The 20,803-nt window shown below is 40.4% G+C and overlaps 1 pseudogene; it reads right to left on the bottom strand.

The window, feature by feature from the left end:
- Positions 1-2,579: 2,579 nt before the first annotated feature.
- Positions 2,580-4,407, bottom strand: LOC144309863 (zinc finger C3HC-type protein 1 pseudogene; annotated as a pseudogene).
- Positions 4,408-20,803: the final 16,396 nt, after the last annotated feature.

The raw sequence follows: 20,803 nt of genomic DNA, 5'->3' as shown, positions 1-20,803 counted from the left end.
GGCATAAGGGATTTCATACATGAAAATATGGACTAAAGATCGAAAGAACGCACGTAAGAGTAACAGTGTAGCGATGGAAAGGACAAGTTTTGTGCCTTTTAAAAGAAGAACTTGAAAGGAAAGATAGTATAGCAAATGCAAAGCTGGTTGGCATAGGAGTGGAGGATTGAGGTACTGAAAATTACTTAAGCAATAATAACATAATAGAAACAAAATCTAACGGAGTAAACAGAAATGGACATAGCACCTGTGCATATTAATAATAGCAGGCAGAATTAATCAGGATTGAAAGGAAAAATTGAGTCATCAGCATGATGAGAAAGGGAGTAACACCCAAGGAGAAGGAGTGGACCGGAAAGAGAAGGTGACCTAATGAAATAATTCAGCAGAAGCTGAACCTTTAAGAATTACTGTGAATCCAAATCATCTTTAAGATTCTTGGGACACCTGGCTGGCTCAGTTAGTACAGCAGGTGACTCTTTTTATCTCAGGGTGGAGATCAGTTAGATTCCAATGTTGGGGGTAACGATTACTTAAAAATAAAATCTTGGAAAAAATAAAAATAAAAATAAAATTCTGTTCAAATGCCATGTCTTTCAAAAAAGCCTTCTTTGAACACTCCTGTTCATGGTTGGTTGTCCTTTATTTTCCTCTTGGGTGATGGTGATTCCTCACACCATCATTAAACTTTCCTCATTATTTGGAATGCTGACTATAGTATCTTGTCAATTGTATTGCTTTTTGAGGAACAGGTTGCATTTATTTACATTTTTCATGAGGCATAGTTCAATTCTACAAGCAGAGTGGATATCCAACAAATATTTGTCATATGGACAAATAGGTCAGCCTGCTTTGTTTGCAACTAGGTAATCCACATTAAAAGTAATAACATGACTTTTGATATATGATAATTGAGTACCAGAATCAAAGGGAAAAGGTAAATTTTTTGGTAACCTCAAAACATTGGAGGAGTGCATCAAACAACCTCAAAGAAAAGATTTGGGTTAAGCAAACAAGTATGAGGCGAAGAGAAAAAATATAAGTTAGAATAAATTGAAAAGATAATGTGGAAGAAGAGAAATAAGACTCTAAAAAAATCAAAGCAAGTATTGGGGAATCAATATGAAATTGTCAAGCTTAATTTTATGGTCAAAAAAGTGATAATATAATTTCCATGATTTATTACTTACTGGTAAGAAGTTCAAGAACAAATATAGTCAATAAAATTTCCTACTGATTTTGTATTACTGATTTGAAGTGGTGCCTCGGAAATAATGGTTCTAAATATATTTGGGTTCTTTATGCAGTTTTGGCATCAAAGCATCCAAATTGTGTTTGCCCCTTTTTGTCTAAGGCAACTTTTTAAATTCAAGTTGTTTCTACAAAGAGCACATAAAATCTTGATCTCTTGGATATGTAATTTCTTGAAGACATGAGTTTTTATTTTTTATTTATTTATTTTTTAAGATTGTATTTATTTATTAGAGACACACAAAGAGAGAGACAGGCAGAGGAAGAAGCAGGCTCCATGCAGGGCGCCTGACGTGGGACTCGATCCTGGGTCTCCAGGATCATGCCCTGGGCTGAAGGCAGCACTAAACCGCTAAGCCACTGGGGCTACCCGACACGAGATTTTAATAGTAAAATGGATAGGCCCTTAACTATAGCTGTGAGTGATCTCACTGAACATGTATTATACCAGGCACTTTGAGATGCTTCATGCTTAGGCCACAATCATACATTGGATTATGTCATATGTGCTCAAATTTCACCCAAATTAGTAAAACAAACAAACAAACTTTTCAAATACCCACTTTTCCTTGGAAAGTACTGTTTTGTCATGTATTTAGGAAACCTTAAAATTAAATGTACCAAGAGGGACATCAGATCATGTCACCTCAGCAACCTAAATTAAGCCTCCTATCCCAATCCCTCCCACCTCCACCCTGCCCACCCTATCAACTACAAGTCATAGTTAATGTTCAGTGCTTTGGGTTGATGGCCTGGATCTGTTTTTCCTACTTCTGAAAGAACTTGTCTATAATATTCAGATCAGAGCTTCACCTTTCTGTTTTGCTTTCTGCACTGATGAACAGATCTAACCACTGAGGGACACATAAGACTGTGTCTCATAGTATGATTGACAGAGACCCGCATTTAACTCTTAAAGAAATTGTTCCAACATTATGTGGACTGTAGTGAACATTTTTAGAAATTGTGAAGGCATAAAACCACAAAAGCTTCTTCTTTTTCTTTTAAATTTAGAAACATAAAATATAAATCAATAGTTACTTAAAAATGTCTTTCAAAGAGCTAAATTCACTCTGTTAATTTAAGAACATAAATCAAATGACAAGTAAATTATTCAATCATAAAATTATACAGATTGGTCTATTTATAAATGATAGACCAGAGAGAATGTTAAGAATATATGAAAAAGTTCCCTTTTATGTTTTTAAATACAAAATTATAAAGTAAAAATATTTTATCTTTATTTTTATTTTTTTTTTTAAGAATATTCACAAATATTTTATTAATACATATTGTCATATTCCCAGTATACAAGAGCCCTTGAGACACTGCCCAGTATGGAAAGACACTAAACGTGCTCAGGGCCTTGGTCTTCTGTCTGGTTGAAGTGACCCCACACTCTTTTAATAGGACCACATGTGTTGTACCTCACCTGTCCACACCCCCGCATGGAAACAGGCTTCCCTTCAGTCAGATGCAGAGAGTGACACTCACTGCCTTTTGCAAGGATGATGGCTTCTGATGGTTATACCAGAATGGAAAAAACTTGGCATCAGCTGACCACAAAGAAATTCAGACTTCATTTCCCAAAGTCATTCATTCTGCTTCTCTCTGGGAAGGGCTAGAATGTCTTCAGGATGAGCATAAAGATTCCCACTGCCGGAATATTCGGAATACTTTCCTGGATTTCTCAGAGAGACTCATGGAGTCTGTTTCAGCTGGCTGGTTGGACTGCTTGTGGGCCAAGAGGATGTTCAGCACAGCCTTCCAGCCTGGCTCTGTAGAGATACTGGCATCTGTCTCCGTTCCACCATGCTCCCTGGTTTCCTTGCCAAGTGTCACATTTACCCAAGGGCACCAGTCTCTATGCTGAGAGGTGGGGTCAAAGCAGCTTCGGGAAGATGTGTCTGAGCTGCTAGAAGAGCAGAGGCGAGCTCGTTTGGCTCTCCGGAGAGGACTAGACGGCACTTCCAGGCCACTACTGTCTCCTGTTCCCATACTTCGGGTCACAGGACGGCTTCTGGTGGTGGGGCTAGCGGCCTCTGGCTCAGGACGGTCAACAGGACTGGAAGAGTCCCAGCTCCGAGTTCGGGAGACAATGGGACCTGGGCTCCTTTCAGCCTGCTCTGAGCCAGGAGAACATGTGGCATCCTGGCTCCGAGTCATCATCCTCCGAGGAGACTCAGGCACAAGAGGGAAGCGCTCTGGCCGTCCCTCAGGGCCTGGGATGGGGGAGCTGGTCAGGCCAAAGGATGCATCCAGGTCGGTCATGGATGACTCAATCTGCTGGAAGCCCCAGAGCCCCACCTTCCTCATACACTGTGAACACGTTATTAGGGAGAGCTGCATGGGTTCCAAAGAAGAACTACAGGCCCAGCCACATACAGAGAGAACACATGCAGTGACATGGACTTGGATGTCTGAGCCTAATTTGCTTGTAGTTTTTCTCTCTTCAGTTCGGCAATCAAGTTCATCTTCAAGCAAGTGCAGAAGAAGACTGATCTTGTCTTCTGTCAAACACATAGTTTTCAAGTCCTCTGGCCTCAGGGAAGGAAGCTGGAGGTCCAAGTGACAAAGGCTTTGAAAACGATCTAGGAATTCGCTAACAAGAACAGCAGGCTCACCCAATGGCAACATCCCAAATCGATCTGGGGAGGGGCTGTCTGGCCAGAAACAGAACTTTCCATGGGCAGTGCACAAGGCCTTCTTCAGCTCGGCACATCGGTCCTTATATCGGTCAAAATCAAAAGCTGGTTGCAAACTGGCACAGAGAAAAGCCTGACAACTGGAGCACTTGAGCATATCACATTCAACTGTGACCCAGCCATATTTTGCACAGACAAGTGGAGACAGCTCGGCGGGCTTACCTGCCCATTTCAGAGAAGAAAATGTTTCCACTCTGCTAAAGAAGGCTTCTTTACTTGTAGATTCCAATGGCGGCTGTTCTGCTTGGGGTGACCCATTAACTGACTGGAATGTGGCAGATGTGTCCTTCGCTTCGGCGCCTCCCTCTTCCGGGGCAATCCCCTCATCTATCAGCTGCCGGATCTTTTGAGGGGTCCCTTCTGGGGAGCGAACAACCGCACCCCAAGTCTTTTCAACCCCCGAGGCAAACGCTTGCCCCTCACTGGGCGCCGCCATCTTGGTCCCAAGTAAAAATATTTGAAACCAGTTTAACATATTTTTAAGAGCTTAGTGTCTCCAGCTAAAACATACTGTGATGTTGTATGATGGATATAACATTGAGATCTACCTTAAACTTGGGTGGTTTGGATTTAGCCTTATTTTTAAATTTATGTTTATTGGACAAGGCCCTTAAAATCTTGGGAATGCTTTATTTCAGTTAATGCATTATTAACTAAAAAAGTAGGGGTTAAAAAATCTGCCTACCCTCACAGGGTGTTGGTAGATGGAAAAGAAAGAGTGTATGATAAAGTAAACTTTATTGTTATCATTTAATATCAAAAGTAGCATTTAGACATCTGGTCCCAGAGAAGATGGTATGGACACACTTTTCTCTGTCCCTCCCCTCTGGATGTCCTGGAAGTAATTCAACAAATAATTATAAAAAAGACTATAATTTTCATTAAAATACTATAATCATAAAAATGACTTTTCAACAAAGAAAAGCCCAGGACCAGATGGCTTCATTGGTGAATTCTACCAAACATAAAATGAAAAAGCAATGCCAATCCCTCTGCAACCCTTCCAAAAAACTGAAGAGGAGGGAATACTCCCAAAGTCATTTTGTGATGCCAGGATTCTCCTAATACCAAAGCAGACAAAAAAAAAAAATTACAAGAAAAGGAAATTAATAACAGCCCTGATAAATACAGATGTAAGGCGTCCCTGGGTGGCTCATTGGTTGAGCCTTTGCCTTTGGCTCAGGTTGTGATCTCGGGGTCCTGAGATTGAGTCCCACATCAGGCTCCCTGCAGGGAGCTCACTTCTCCCGCCACCTATGTCTCTGTCTCTTGGTGTCTCTCATGAATAAATAAATAAAATATTTTAAAAATATAGATGTAAAACTTCTCAACCAAATATTAGCAAAGTGAACTCAATAGTTCATTAAAGAATCCTATACTCTGACCAAGTGGAATTTACCACTGGGATGCAAAAGATGGTACAACATACGTAAACCAGTAATATGACATACTATTTTAATGAAATGAAAGATAAAATTATATGATCATCTCAATAGAAACACAAAAGCCAATTTAAAAATTTCAACATTCATTCATGATAGAAAGTCTCAACAATTTGAGCAGAGAAGAAATGTATCTCAATATAATAAAAGCATAATAATAAATAATAAGTTAAGCTCACAGCTAGTCAATAATGAAAGGTTGAAATCTTTCCTTTAAGATAAGGAATAAGACAAGGGAGCCCATTCCCATCAGTTCCTTTAACATAGTAATAGAAGTCCTAGCCAAAGAAAGTAGCAAATTAGCAAAGAAAATTAATGAAAGGTATTCAAATCAGAAAAGAAGTAAAATTATCTCTGTTTGCAAATAAGTATAATCTTACGTATAGAAAACCCTAAAAACTATACCAAAAAGTTGTCAGAAGTAATCAACAATTATATAAAGTTTTAGGATACAGAAATGAATGAATTATCTGATAAAGAAATAAAGAAAATAATCCCATTTGCAATAGAATAAAAAATAAAGAAATTCTAAGGAGATCAAAGTTCTATATACTAAAAATACAAGATTTTGATGAAAAAAAACTGAAGAAGACATATATAAATGGGAACATATCCTGAATTTATGTATTGGAAGAACTAATATTGCTAAAATGTCCATGCTGCCCAAAGCTATCTATAAGCTGTCTATAGACTCAATGAAATTGCTATCAAAATTCCAATGGCATTTTTCACAGAATAAAAAAAATCCTAAAACTCATATGAAATCATACTGACCCTGAATAGCAAAAGCAATCCAGAGAGAAAGAACAAACAAACAAAAATCAAGGCATCATGTTTACTGATTTCAAACTAGATCATAAAGCTAAAATAATCAAAATGGTGTGGTACTGGCATAAAAAGAGACACATAGTCAGGTGGGATAGAATCAAGAATCCAGAAATAAACCCATGCACTTATAGTCAACTAACATTTAATAAGAGAGCGAAGAGTACTTAATGGGAGACATATAGTTTCTTCAATAAGTGATATTGAGATAACTGTATATTCATATGCAGAAAAATGAAATAGGACCCCTATATCACTTGAAATGGATTAAAGACTTAAATATAGGATCTGAAACCAAAAATTACCAGAAGAAAACATAGGAAAAAGCTTCTTCACATTGATCTCGGCAATTAGTTTTTTGGATTTGACGCCAAAACACAAGCAATAAAATAGAATATAAACAAGTGGGACTACACCAAACTGAAAAGCTTCTAAATAGCAAAAGAAACAATAAAAAAAAATTTAAAGACAATCTATAGAATGGTAGAAAATATTTCAAATCATTTATCTAAAAGGAGTTAAAATCCAAAATGTATAAGGAACTCATACAACTTAAGAGTAAAAAAAGAAAAAAAAAATCAGTTAAAAAATGGGCAAAGGATCTGAATAGACTTTTTTCCAAAGATGACACACAAATGGCTAACAGGTATATGAAAATGTGCTCTATATCACTAATCATAAGGAAATATGTCTGAAGCACAAGGATATATCATCTCATACCTGTTAGAATATTTATTATCAAAAATATAAAGATGGCAATGATGTAGAAAGAAATGGAACCTTTGGGCACTGTTGCTAGGGATATAAATTGGTAGAGCCACTATGGAAAACATATGGAGGCTTCTCAAAAAATTAAAAATAGAACTACCATATGATCCAGAAATTCTACTTTTGGCTATGTATCTGAAGTAAACTGAATCACTACTGGAAGAGGTATCTGCACTCCTATGTTCCTTTCAGCTTTATTCAAAATAGCCAGCAAATGAAAACAATCTATGTGTCCATCAATGGATGAATGGATAAAGAAAATGTAATGTACGTCTACAATGGCATATTTTTCAGCTATAGGAAGAAATTCTGTCATTTGTTACAATATGGATGGATTGGGGGTATTATGCATAAGTTAGATAGAGAGAAATACTGTAGGATATCATATATGAAATCTAGAACTCCCTCTCCTGCAAACTCATAGAAACAGAGCAGAATGGAAGGCTAAGAAATGGAGGAAATGGGGGGATGTTGGTCAAAAGATACAAACTTCCAGTTATGAGATGAATTAGCTCTGGAGATATAATGTACAGCATGCTGATTACAGTTCATAGTACTATGTATTATACTTGAAGGTTGCTAAGAGAGTAAATCTTAAATGTTCTCATCCCAACCCCCCACATAAAGTAATTATATGAGTTGTTGGATGTATTAACACAATAAACTTATTATTGTGTCATTCATTTCACAATATATATGTGTATCAAATGATAATGTTGTATATCGTTAACTATACAATATATCAATTATATCTCAATAAATTTGGAAAAAACATGTTAAAATCGTTTTTATATTTCAAAGCATGGGCAGTATTTTAGTTATCTTTCTATTGATACATAATTAAGGTTTTCTGTAACACAGGACTGTCAACTTTGAAATTTCTTGAGACTTGGCTCCACAGACTACCATGTACTCATTGTTTGTAAAGTACTCTGTGTGCTTGAGAACGTACTTTCCATCTAAGTGCAGTGTCTATATGTGGCTTTTAAATCAAGATTACTATTTCTGTTATTCAAATCTTTCTTTTTGTTTAAAATATTGAGAAAGGAGAGGTACATGAGGTAATATACTCCATAAATTTTTCAAATCCTCTTTTCAGATTTGTAATTTTTTCCTTTATATAAAACTTGAAGGTATGTTATCAGATGCATATGCATTTAGAATTTTTTAAATCTTCCTGATTAATTAAACCTTCTATCTATTTATACATTTAAAAAACTAAGTTAGGGAATATCAGTGTACCCAATATTAGGGATTAGAATATGGCTACAGTAATCTAGACAGGATGGTTCTGGTGCAGAGAAAGACCCATAGATCAATGGAACCCAAATGATTTATGGCAAAGTTGTACACACAGTTTACTGGAGGAAGGATAGCCTTTTCACCTAACAGTGCTAAAGCAAGTGGACATCCATAGGCTACAGCAATAATAATAATAGTAATAATAATAATTTAAAAATCTCAACCTAGATCTTACACCTTATACGAAAATTATTTCAAAGTAGGTCACAGACTTACAGGTCAAATATTGAAGTACACAATTTAGGGGAAAAATGAGAAACTCTTTGGCGTCTAGGGCTGGTTAGAGAGTTTTTATATTTGATACTGAAAGCATGTTTCAGAAAAGGAAAAATTGATAAATTTGATAAATTGCTAAAAATTGATAAATTTGACTTCATCAAAATTAAAAATATTTTCTCTGCAAAAGACCCCGTTAAGAGGATAAAATAAAAATCATAGTTTGGGAGGCAATGTTTATAAACAACATATCTGATAAAGGGATTTATTATATATAGAATATGTAAATAATTCTCAAAACCAAATTTAAAAAAATAATCTAATTAAGATTTGGGCAAAAGGCATCATCAGACATGTTACCAAGCAGGATACACAGATGAGAAATAATTACATGAAAAGATGTTCAAGAACCACCTGGGTGGCTCAGTTGGCTAAGCGTCTGCCTGCCTTTGGCTCAGGTCATGATCCCAAGGTCCTGGAAAGGAGCCCCCTGCTCAGTGGAGAGACTCCCTCTCCCTCCCCCCCACACTGTGCTCTCTCTCACAATCTCTCTCTCTCATATAAATAAATAATATTTTTCAAAACAGATGTTCAATATCATTAGCCATTAGGGAAATACAAATTAAAACCATAATGTAATATTACACACCTCTCAGAATAACTAAAATTTAAAAAGTCATAACACCAAATGCTGGAAAGGATGTAGAGAAAATTGGTTCATTGCTGGTGGGAAGTAAAAGAATATAGCCATTCTGGAAAATAGTACAGCTGTTTATTCTAAAGCTAAAAATGTATTTTCCAAAAAACCTAGCAATTACTGTCTTGAGCTTTTATCCCAGGTAAAAGATCTATGTTCATGAAAAATCCTATATACAAATGTTTGTGGCAGCTTTTTTCATATTAACTAGAAGCTGGAATCAACCTAGATGTCCTTCAACAGGTAAATGCTTAAACAAACAGTGGTACATAAAAAGTAGCAAACTATTGATACACATACTTGAATGGGTTTCAACGAAATTAAGTTGAGTGAAAAAAAGTCCATCTCAAAAGTTTATTCACTGCATGATTCCATTTTTAGAACATTTTTGAAATACCAAAGAAATTGACATGGAGAACAGATTAGTGGTTGTTAAGGGTTAGGGGTTGTGCAGTGAGAGGGGATGGATATGGATATAAAGTGGTAGCATAAGAGAGTCTTATGGGATGGAAGAGTTATGAATCTTGACTGTGGTCATGGTCACATGTAACTACATATGTGATATAACTGCATGAAAATACACACATACACATACATACACCAGTATTTGGATAGCTAGTGAAATCAATCTGTGGATTGTACCAGTGTCAGTTTCCTGATTTTGATCCGGTATTATATTCATGTAAGGTGTTAACATTGGGGATCTTTGTTAGGGGTGTTTGGGCCCTCCCTAGAATTTCCTGTGAATTTATAAATATTTCAAAATAAAAAACTTTGAAAAGCCATATTTGAAATATCTTGAAATTATTTTGCTATTGCACAAAACAAGCAGATTTGATGCTGTCAATATTATTTTCAAACCTGCATGCATTAAGCAGTAAAGACAAGACATAACTCATTCCTAAATATAAAAGAAACTTGAGCAATCAAGAATAAAAGGATGCAATTTTATAATCCTTACACAGGTACTATTTTATAGCCATGATAAAGATTGGAGGTAGAAAAGAGAAATACATAAATGATTAGTGCAAAAATGATATTTAAAATATTTAACAACTTTTATGGTCTGGACACTAATCACTCAGAGTAGATGGGGGCCAATTATTACAGACGTCAGCCATAAACAGAAGAATTGGTATCTATGCAAAGCAGTGGAAAAATCTATCCTATATGATTTATTTTGATTTTATTTTATTATTTCCTCCACAAAAGATTTATATTCCTAAAGTGTTGGTATTTTGTAGTACCCCTAAGCTGAAAACACTGGAAAAGGTACTATATTATTGGATGAAGCATACCTCAAAATGCTGCTATAAAAAAATCATGACTAATATGAATAAGTACCAGTTAGCAAAATAAGAACAGTTTCTATTAAGATGATATTTTAAATTTCCTCAAATTTTTAATAAAACATCCTAAATATCATTATAAAAACAAAGTAACATTCAGATTAGTTCATAATATTTAAAGATAGGAGTTCAAAATATCAATGATTTTTCAATTCTAAAGTTTCAGTACTTGAGGGGTATCTTTAGAGTCTGTTTTTTTCTAATCTTTTACTCATTCATTTGAGAGAGAGAGCAAGTGGATGAGTGAGGAGAGAGGGGCAGAGGGAGAGGGAGAAGCAGATGCCCCACTGATCAGGAAGACCAACATGGGCTCAATCCCAGGACTCCTAGATCATGACCAGAGCCAAAAGCAGATATTTAACCAATAAGCCTCCCAGGTGCCCCAGAGCCTGTTTTACTGAATTATTCCTAGGGGAAAGCTATCAAGGTACTTTACAAACATAATCTTAGGTTTATTAGATCAGGAAAACAAATATTCAAAGGTGAAATTAATTTGCTCATATTTATTGTTGAGAAATTAGGGTCATTAATTATCAATACAAATTTAATGAGACAACAGGCCAAAGCCCCTATTTGAAAAAGAAATAAACTATGCATTCTAGGAACAGAATGTGAACTACAAAAATAAAATTATGTGTTTCCTAATCTGTGTGACAGTTAAGAAATTCACTTAAGAAATGACCTACAACTACGTACAGATGGCTAACAGACACATGAAAAGATGCTCAACATCATTCATCATCAGGGAAACACAAATCAAAACTACAATGAGACATCACCTCACACCTGTCAGAATGGCTAAAATTAACAACACAGGATACAACAGATGTTGATGAGGATGCAGAGAAAGGGGAACCCTCTTATACTGTTGGTGGGAATGCAGACTGGTGCAGCCACTCTGGAAAAGAGTATGAAGGTTCCTCAAAAAGTTAAAAGTAGAACTACCCTGTGATCCAGCAATTGCACTACTAGGTATTCACCCAAAGAATACAAAAGTACTAAATCAAAGGGATGCATGTATCCTGATATTTATAGCAGCATTATCCACAATTGCTAATTATGGAAACAATCCGACATCAATCCATAGATTGATGAATGGATAAAGAGGATGTGGTACACACATATACAATTGAATATTCCTCAGCCATAAAAAAAGAATGAAATCTTACCATTTGTGATGACATAGATGGAGCTAGAGAGTATTATGCTAAGTGAAATAAGTCAGAGAAAGACAAATACTGTGTGATTTCACTCATATGTGTAATTTAAGAAATAAAACAGATGAACATGGGGGGTGGGAAGAGAGAGAAACACCAGAAAACAGACTAACTATGGAGAACTGAGGGCTGCTCGAGGGGAGGGGGGCAGGGGGATGGGCTAAATAGGCATTAAGAAGGGTACTTGTGATGAGCACTGGGGGCTGAATATAAGTGATGAATCACTAAATTCTACACCTGAAACTAATATTACACTGTATGTTAGCTAATTGGAACTTAAAAATTTGGAAAAGAAAGAAAAAAGAAATGACCTAAAATTGATTAGTGTTTTCTATTATTTTAGAATAGGCACCCTTCTCATGGTCTCACTCATACGTGGAATATAAGAAATAGTGAAAGGGACTATAAGGGAAAGGAGGGAAATCGAGGAGGGGGAATTAGAGAGGAAGACAATCCATGAGAGACTCCTAACACTGGGAAACAAACGAAGGATGGGATGACTGGGTGACAGGCACTAAGGAGGGCACTTGAGGGGATGAACACTGGGTGTTATACTATATGTTGGGAAATTGAATTCAAAGAAAAAAATTTAAAAATAAATGCAAAATAAAAGGAAAACTCAGTACACTATATTGATATATATAAAAAAAGGCAACCTCCTCTTGAAAAAAAAATCCACTTAATATATATTCCAAACATAGCTTATGCTATCTTCATTTATGTGCATTTTGGACACCATTTTTTTTAAAGATAAATAACTCAAAACTTTAGTTTTAACTAAATGTCAATGGAAATGGAGTTCTCACATAGGTAAAGAGGTTAAGATTATGTGATTGTTTTTACAGCAATATGAGAAAACTGCCTTATAATTCATACACATTGAATATGGAAATGAAGCCACCTAGTATGTACAGCTGTGATTACAATTTTCTGAGAATTTAGAGCCATCGTAACAGAATAGAGGGGGACAATCTTTAATCTATCAATATTAGGCTGGAATTAGCTAGGCAGATAATTTTAGCCTCCAAGGGTTTTGTTCATTTCCATCTCTCCAGGATACTCTAGAATAATTCAAAGCTCTTTAGGTAGGCCAACTATTCTGAATTCTTCCTCTTGTCTTCTATGAGGCTCATTTGTTGGCTCAGAACACACAGAAAAGGAAAAGAAAGGAACAGTTATTGAGAGCCTGTAGTGTCACAAGCACTGTCCCTTTTATTTGTGAAGCTGAATCTACAGGAAACAGATATCCTTCCCATTTTTACAGGTAAGAAACCTTAGGTTCTCAGAAGTGAAGAAGTACCTTTCCCAAGAGCCCACAGATTTGTGTTCGGATTAGAAGTTTCCTTGACTCCAAATTTCACACAATTTCTTCTTCTGAATGTGATAATTTAATTACATTTCAACTTTAAGAAAAGAATGATCCTATGAGGTGTCTTCAAAAAGACTTATTTATTTATGAGAAAGAGAGTGGGGGGGGAGGGGCAGAGGGCGGGAATCTCAAGCAGACTTCCCCCACTGAGTGCAGAACCTGACATGGGGACATGGGGCTTCATCTCATGACTCATGAGATCATGACCTGAGCTGAAACCAAGAGTTGCACACTCAAATGACCGAGCCACCCAGGCACCCCAAGGCTTGAATCATGTTTGATGTTAACCCTATAGCTCAGTGAATCTTGGGGGATGTGTCACCACAGAGATATATGTGATCAGCAATGTCTCAGGAGAAACCCCATGGTACTGATTGTGGGGGCCAGTATCACATATGTTGATGTTTTTTATATGCAGTTCACTGATCTTGCCTCCAAACTGTTTAATAGTTAACCACTATTTCTGTGGCGTTTTGTAAAAGACTATATTGGCTTGCTAAATGGCACTCCCCCAAATACTAATATTAGAATCCAGTAGTAGGTGGAGATTTTTTTTTTCTGCTATGTAGACTGGTGCTAAAACTCTAAAAATGCAGAGCGATGACAAATGCACAGAATGTAGTGACTTTAGTACTTTCGACTGTATTGTGAGAGAAGGAAGTATGCGTTCACGTTTAGTACATTATGCTTCAAGATAAAATGGTTGCTTTGGTGTCAACAGATGGTTGTTTAATATGTATTTGTATGGAGCCATCTATGTTCCCATGTCCCCCTTGATAACAGTAAGAAAATATTTGCTAGTTTTTTTCTCTAGCCCAAGAATAATTTAAATCAGTTGATAACCTCCCTTCCATCACTCTTTCACTCAGCTTCTTCTTTTGTAGTTGACCAAGGAATTAACTTTATGTACCAGTGTTAACAGAACTAAAAATGTCAACATTTACAGATCCATATCCACACACGCACACACAATACATATGCACATTCATGACAGTATGCACATATATACAACATCATGGAATTCCATTTTGAGAGATCAAAATTTTAATTACGATAATAATAAAGAATTTATAGTTATGCAATCCAATAAGCTCTAAAATGTTCAATTTAAAAAATACTGCATAAAACTTTTGCTTCCAGGTAGGATGGAGTGAGAAGCTTATAAACCATGAGAACACAAAAAAAATCTACACAAAATGTAAAAAATAAACAATTTAAAGGCATCAGCACTGCTGAAACAACAGGCCTAGGATTCCAAAGAGGAGAAAACCCTGAAGAAGTGAGGGAAGAATTTGCAGCTGATTTTGTTGATTCTGGGCTGTGGTAAGAACCCAGACTGCCTAGGTAGAAGACCACTGCTAGAGGTTAGGGAAGCCAGCCGAAAGCTGAGGAGTCTTGAGAGCCATATGTATAGATCTGCATACCACCGATTCTTTAATAACCAGCAGAATGCTATGCCTCTAAACACAAAAATCAATAATATTTATAGGTCCACAAGACTGTTTCTCTATATATCATGTTTGATGCCAATGACAAAATATAGACTTGAGAGATCTTAAACAGACAACCCATTATCCCATGATGACATCTGTCAATTCAGAAGCTGCAAGGTCTAGAGGCAAACAGCTAAGCTAAAACCCCTGAAATGCACCACAGGTTTTTGGCAGTCTTGCAATACTAGGAAGAAAAAACATTTTTAAAATATTGGCATTTAAGATCTGCCAAGAGGAAGGCCCCACATGAACACACGGGGCCAGGATTTGTCCTGTGGACCAAATCCAGCCTGCCTCTATTTTCTGTATGGTCCAGAAATGAAGACCAATTTATATACTTTTAAATGGTTGCCAAAAAAAAAAAAAAAAATAATCAAAAGAACAGTATTTTGAAATTCAAATCCTGAAAGTATACAAAACTCAAATTCTCTGTTCATAAACAAAGCTCCATCAAAATACATCCATGTCCTTTAATTATATATTGATTTGTCTGCTTTTGCATAATGAGTAGTTACAAAGAGACTGGATAACCTGCAAAGCCTAAAATATAGGCTACCTACCCTTTATAGAAAATGCTTGCTGACCTGCAAATAGGCTGTTAGTTGCGGGAGAGAAGGCCCCCAACCTCTTCTGCTTTTCTCACTGGGTAAGGGGTTTGTGCCTTTGAGGGTGCTGCTTGGCAAGACACCTGATACTATGAGTGTCTTCCATCCAGAGTCACCTGAAATCTGTGGTAGGTAGAGAAAAGTCATAGAAATTTCAGGCTGAGAGGATGTTAAAAATATCTGAACTGCTTGTAGGATTGGTCAATCTCAGAGATGATCTTAGAGCAAAGTGATTGCTTTTTATTTAATGGATTATTCTCCTGGCCCTGCTCCCAGGGAGAAGAGAAAGGTGAGCAAGCTGAACAGCTGGCTCTGGAATTTCAGCTGGGGTCCTATTAATATGGGAACTTCCTGACCTGCAATGCTTCAATTAGAGTCATCAATTAAGCTTGCTTCTGCTCCTCCATTGGCTGACTGCCTGGAAATGAGCCTCCTATTTCATAATACACGTCATTGTTAGTTTCCTTAAAGACTCTAAAGTTTGATTTGCTTTACAGATTTAAAGGAGAAAAAAGCTATTCTGACAATGCTGTTTCAAAGTAAATATTAAAATATCAAACACCTTGATTAGGACGTTTTTTTCTTTTATCATTATCACTTTCATTGGATTAGATATATTCTTTGTGTAATTTGGGAGACCCAGCAGGGGATCTATGAGAGGAAACAGAAAAAATGCACTGTTCCTGGGAAATATACAATTTGACAAAGATATTATTTGACAGAAAGTTGTCTTTGTGATGAGCACCAGGAAAAGAACTAACCTCCATACAGTATATTTAGTATATTTTAGAGGCCTTAATATGCTTGAGATACACAGTATCTGCTTTAACCTCTGCTATCTGTGACTCATTTGGACTGATAGTTCACATCATAATAATGTTCTGACTTTTCTCTTTAGGGTATTACCTAATACCCTACAGAAAATAGTCAAATACAGTCAAATAGCAGTCAGATAGCAATACACTTTTACTTATTTATTTTTCCAATTTCATGAAACATCTGCTCTTTTCAGAGTATGTAATTCAGGTCTTAGAAGTGAGACTGCCACATGCTAGTATGAGCTAGAGTAAAAGTTGAAGATATAACAGAGTTGGAAGAGAAATGTACCTGAAATTGAACAGAAAATTAAAGCATTTTGAACTCAGAGGCTCGTACCGTGTCTGTACTTATTCAGTGGCATGTTGCCATCTAATAAGACTTTTAAAAATTGAAAATGGAATTCGGGGTAATAGAGTTCTAAAAGTAACAGAGAAAATGAGAAAATTGAGTCAGAATGGAGGCCATTACTACTTAAGATATTTTCAGAAAGTTAGAAGTTTTGTGTTCAAAAACAATTGAAGAATAATTCAGTGAGAGTAAAATATCTTTTTTCTGAGACTTAATTGTTTTACCGCAACTTTTCCTTTCTATGCCACAGGTACCATATGAACAACTAATTTTACTCCTAGGAAATTTCCTATTTTCCAAACTTGAAGTTATTCGAATTTAGGCATACTGAAGTTTATTTCAACATGTGGATTTTTCTTTTTCAGCTCTCATTAAGAACTTACTGCTATCCTGAGGGTCACTCAGGCATCACATGCACCTCATTACAAAAATTTCATATTAGTCCTAGATTTTCTTGGTTCTCCCTTGATGGCTACTGCTCTGTGAACTGCTTCTATATTAAAGCTATTTTGCCGCTTTTAAAACAAAATTCCATTGGTGGAAAGTTCCTGCGGTGCATGATTCTTTTTGTATGCTATTCTTTTGTGTGTCACATATTATCTGGTTTAAATATCAGTGCCATCCAGCTTCTAAAACAGCTGGTGAGCTATGCCCTTAGTTTTATAAACATGGTCCTCCCATTCTAGACATCTGAAATTTCTCTGGGTAAAATGTCCTCACCTGTAGTCATTAACAATATTTAAGAGAGACCCTGCTAGTCTTCTCATGAATGTTGGGATCCATGTTTTCATTGTATTATCTATTGTTTCATTCATTGTTCAATTACAATTGCATCATTTTCCCTAAAGCACACTACGTACCATAGTTAATTGTCTACACGTATAAAAGCAGTAATCAGATCTGCATGCGGTGTTAAAAGTTTCACTTCTGTTGTCCTACTAAAGAGGCAAATCCCATTGCCTCTGTAAACTCTTAGTTTCATCAAAATAATTCCAAACAGACCCCAACAAGAAAACCTGTGTTATAACTCCTGTCCTATGTAAAAGTGTCCAAGATGCAAACCTTTAAGAGATAACCTTCAATGGTACAAGTGGTGTAATATCTAAAGCACTTCTGGAGCTGTTTCCATAATGCAGTTAAAATCATTGTACGAGTAGTCTTACTTGTTATAACATAGAGGTGACTTCATGCCATTTTTCAGGAAGCCTGGAAATTTTTTCAAATTCCTATAGTTAGGGAACTATCATACAATTTAAAGAGTTATTGTTTCTGCACCGAGCGCACACTATTGTATTATTTTGCATTCTCGTGTTGTCCTCTCTCGTGGATGGATAGTGCTGTACTTCTTCCCTAAAATATGAAGAGCCCACCCCCTCCCTCCTGAACTCACTCCACACTCATACAATCATCTTAGAATGTTGTATAATAGAGAACAGCCAATCTCACCCCCACGCCCCCCCCCCACACACACACCCGCCGCCCCAAACAACACATTCTCTTAACCAGAGTCTCAAACACTCAGCTCTCTCTGCTAAAGCGCATCCTGCCTCTGCTGGTTGGAGTTTTCACAAACCCAAGCCTAAATAAAGGAGCAGTGTAGCTGCTGTAGCACCTCCACTCCCTGCTCAGCACAGGAATTCCTTAATAAGCACATGAGTCCTACAGGACAGTAGTGCATTACCTCCCTGCCTTCTAACTCTGGGACACGATCCTTGTCCCAGTACAACGAGTCACAATTCAAAAATAGGGGGTGGGGGGAGGGTAAGATAGAAGAGGGCAGCTTTATCTTTTCAGAGATGGATGATGGGCAAGCATCCCTATGTTTTTCACCTGTCACTTTCCATGCGGAGAGTCCAGACGCAAAGTGTCACACATGCGTGCGTCTGTCCCCGGAGAAATCGTTTACTAGCCCACTGGACAACAACCCAAAGTGCTTTATATCGTGTCCAAAGAAATGTAATCTGCGCTTTTGAAAATGGAAACGCGATGGCCAGGAACATCTCTTCTCTTCGGCTGGCCTTGCTGGGTAGTTTGTACTTGAAGTAAACCGGTCCCCACCCACACCCCAGTCAACCGCAGATCCAAAAAGGCAGGGGAGCTGAACGCCACCGGCAGCCTACCCGTCCCCTCCGGGGAGAGCACCGCGGGAGCACCTCGGGTTGGAGGAGGGCTCGGCAACCCGAAGGGACCATCTCCTCAGCACTGGGAGGAGAGACATGGAGCCATTTTTCACTAGGTTCACAAGCAAACGTCAGCTCACAGCTGCTAGTGCACCGCCGGAGCGCATCTTAATGTGGCCCAGAGGGACCCGGCCAGTCACCCTCACGGAACCTGTTCTTAGAGAGCCCAGCACAGATCTGACGCCCTCCGCCTTGAGCATCTCCCTGATGTAGTCTCTGCCAAGTGCACAGCACAGACCTGCATCCAATTCAAAACTAAATGCCTCTCCCCCATTTCCTCTTAAAATCATGTGAATCAGACACTTCTGAGCTAATAATTAAAAAAAAAAAAAAAAAAGGAAGAAAGAAGAAGAGGAAGAAAAACCCACCTCTCCCCACTCCCCAGCCTCCTCCAGCTTCTTGACTAATACCTCTGGGCAGTTCACTTCAGAATGGAGCAGATTCCTGAGTGCACAATGGCAAACTGGCAGACAAGTCCCCTGTCACAGAAAGCACAGGCGACGCTTTCTTTGTAAAAAAAAAAAAAAAAAACAAAAACCCCCCCCACACACACAGGAAAATACAGAGGCTGGAACAAAAGACAGGGTCCCCGCACAGCGAGACGAGGCATCGCGCGCCCGTCTTGCGCGCGCCTCCGCCCGATCGTCGGAGCGGCCTCGGCATCCGCCGGCGACGACCCCGCGTCCTCCCCGGGCGGGCGGGCTCCGGCTCGGGGGGCAGAGGCCGCGCCGCGGGCAGCCTGGGGCGGGCGCCCCGGGGGTCGGGGCCATTTCAAACTTAGCATATTTGGTCTCAATTAGGTGGAAAATGGAGATAAGGCGGGCGCAGCCCGAGGTCTCGGGGCGCCGTGGCAGGCCGGGGAGCGCCGGCTCAGCAGGTCCCGGGCGCCCGGCCGAGCCCCGCAGCCCCGGGGCCGAGCCGCAGCCCCCCGCGCAGCCCCCCGCCCGGACCCCGGCCCCGGCCCCGGCCCCGGCCCGACCCGACCCGCGGCGCCGAACAAAAGCCCCAGCCTGGCGGGCGGCCCCGCGGGGGGCGCGGCAAGTTGGGGCTCGCTCACCTGGAGCCGGGCGCCCGCGAGGCCCGGGGCCCGCTCGTCCCGCCGCACCTGGCCATGCTCCTCGCTCCGGCTCGCCGCGGACCACCTGTGCCGGCGCGCCCCGTCCTCCCGTCGGCGGCCCCGGGCGCGAGCAGAGCAGCCGCGGCCCGGCCTCCGCGCCCCCCGCACGCGCCCCGGGCTCTGCCTCGTCGAGCCGCGCGCAGCCACCGAACCGCCGCGGACGCTTTTGTTTTCCCTCCTCTCGCAGACGAGGCGCGCGGCGCTCGGCCCGCCCGCCGCAGCCCCCACCTGCAGCCTCCGCGCCGCCCGCCCCGCCGGGGGCCTGCCCATCGCCCCGCGCACCCCGCCCGCCGCGGGCGCCGGCCGCTCGCTCCGGGGCTCCCCCGCTCGGGAGGGGGCGGCCCTCGGCGCGGTCAGGTGACCCCCGGCGGGGCGCGGGGCGCGGGGGGCGCGGGTAGTACACGCGCGGGCACAGTCACGGCACCACGCGGCGAGGGCGCCCGAGCTCCTGCACGCGAAGGCACTCGGGGCCCCCTGTTCGCCCCGGAGAGAAGCTAACACAGGACCACGAGGTGTAATCAAAGTTCTCGGTGTGGATCCCGAGGCCGCTCACTTTCAGAACCGCCCGACTCAACAGTGGCGGCAGCGCTCCCTCCCGGGGTAACGGGCCCCGGGGCGGCCACGAGGGCGGAGGTTAGGGCGACGGGCCCCCCACCCCCACCCCCACCCCCACCCCGGCGGAGGGTCTGTCCCGCGGGGGGCCGCCCGGAGGGGGGCCGAGGGGATGTCTCTGCGGAGATGTCAGTGCGAGAGCAGAAATTTCCGTGCAAACCCCAAGAGCTCCAGAAAGCGGCGCGGGGGGGGGGGGGAGGCGGGGAGAGAGGAGCGCACCAAACCCCCTCCCTCGAAACGCAGGGAACACTTACCTGCCAGGTATGCGCCCCGACTGCCAGGTGGAAGGAAGCAAGCCCAGGACGCAGACGAGGTCGCGGGGGTGGGGGTCGTCTGAGCCCGGCTGATGCACACCAAGTAATCCACGTTAGGGGGTCCGGAGCTCCTCGCCCCATTCCCCGCACTTTCCACCCGAGGCCAGCCCCGGGCTGCGCGCTCCGGCCGCGCGGAGATGGCGGGAGCTCGCCGCGGGGGTTCCCAAGTGCCGC

This window comes from Canis aureus, unplaced genomic scaffold, assembly GCF_053574225.1.
Source record: "Canis aureus isolate CA01 unplaced genomic scaffold, VMU_Caureus_v.1.0 ptg000221l_RagTag, whole genome shotgun sequence".
Lineage (NCBI taxonomy): Eukaryota > Metazoa > Chordata > Mammalia > Carnivora > Canidae > Canis > Canis aureus.
Note: the sequence above shows the minus strand (reverse complement) of the source record. Positions and strands in the feature narration are given on the sequence as shown.